At 51.0% G+C, this 1,492-nt stretch overlaps 1 pseudogene; it reads left to right on the forward strand.

Annotated features, from left to right (window-relative positions):
• Nucleotides 1-360: 360 nt before the first annotated feature.
• LOC103606736 lies at nucleotides 361-1,054 on the forward strand (annotated as a pseudogene).
• The last annotated feature ends 438 nt before the right edge of the window (nucleotides 1,055-1,492 follow it).

The following is a 1,492-nucleotide window of genomic DNA, read 5'->3' on the forward strand; positions in this document are numbered from 1 at the left end:
ACAGCAAGCACAAAGTCCCCGCGCTGGCAGCGCCCGATGAGTTCCAGGAACAGCGAGAGGTCGTCGTGGCGGGACTACAGTGACCGCGAGCGAGCATAGGAGATGGGATCGGAAAGCAGCACAGGGCGGTCATGAGGGCCTGTAAGGACTTTGGCTCTTCCTGTGAGTGAAGTGAGAAGCCACTGGAGGGCTTGGAGCAGAACCGANTTAGATTTTCAGCAATTATTTCAGTGTTTGCGAGAATGCTCAGCAGACGGGATCTGCCAAAGAGGCCCAGGCTTCGAGCAGAATGGGGAGCAGTGTGCAGGAGAGCCTGCTCAAGTGCCATCTTGCATTTCCCTTATTAGACTGAGACCATCGATGGAAAGCAAGTCCCCTGATGGCACAGGCCCTGTGCACGTGCGCCAGTCAGAAATGGCACAGGTCACAGCTAGCGCAGGGGATGCAAGGGGAGATTACCCTGTCTTTGAGGATGACCTGACACCAGGAGATTCTCCCTATCTAACAGACCCTGCATTCTTTATATCACCGAAGCTGATTTGGTGGCAGGAAATGGATACAGAAAGAGGATTGTTCGGGTTAGAAATTCCAGTAATCTCCAAAGGATTGTAGTAGTTGAACAAATACAGCTGAGTGAACAATACTTCCCAGCCATTCAGAAGTTTACTGTGCTGGGCCTTGTGATGGCATTGCTTCCAGTGATCAGCCAGACAGAAGCGTCCTGCCCTGTCATCCAGCTAAACAGCAAGCCAAGGAGCCCAGTAAGAAGCCTTTTCTCAGGAAGAAACGGGCTCTGCTCTCTGAGCCATCCCTCCCTCGAACTGAGCAGTTGATCCCAGGAGCTGGAAAAGTTAAAGCTCCCCCTTCTGCTTCCGAAGTGTCCAAGTACCCAGCAGCTGAGTACTGCTTGCATCCAAGGATGCCAGCCCGTGTTGGACACGCAGTAGCACAGCAAATCCGTGCCTTCTTCTCAAGTCCAGGGGACAGCTGGCCTCACGTCTACTACATTTTCTCATTTAGACCACAAACGACAGGGTCTTGTTTTCGTATTTAAAAACCAAGAAAAAGGATTTCCTCTCACAGCAACTAGTGAAAGATGAAGGCAAGGCCTGCATGGCACCTGCAGGTTGTCCTGCCTTGCCGTCTGGGCTGGGCCTCTGAGTTGGTGGCCACAGGTGGCCCTGCCCTCATTCTGCTAAGACGAAAAGGACCAGTGGGGATCTTCCTAAGAGATACAAGGACTCTCATTGTCAGCAAAAAGCGGGTTAGGCTAGATTTTAATGTGTGACCTCGACCTGCTTCTATCTTGGAAAGATCTAAAGTTTCAAGTGGCGGATGTGACCATCTAAAGGAAACAAATCTACACCGAAGCACTGGGCGTGGTAAGCCCCTGGTTCCTCTTGTTGGAGCTGCTGTTCTTTAGGTCTGTTCTTCATGTACCTGTGCTTTGAGGGCTGTTGCCAGTGTAAATAAACATTACACATTTTTGGGT

This window comes from Galeopterus variegatus, unplaced genomic scaffold (assembly GCF_000696425.1).
Source record: "Galeopterus variegatus unplaced genomic scaffold, G_variegatus-3.0.2 Scaffold146, whole genome shotgun sequence".
Classification (NCBI taxonomy): domain Eukaryota; kingdom Metazoa; phylum Chordata; class Mammalia; order Dermoptera; family Cynocephalidae; genus Galeopterus; species Galeopterus variegatus.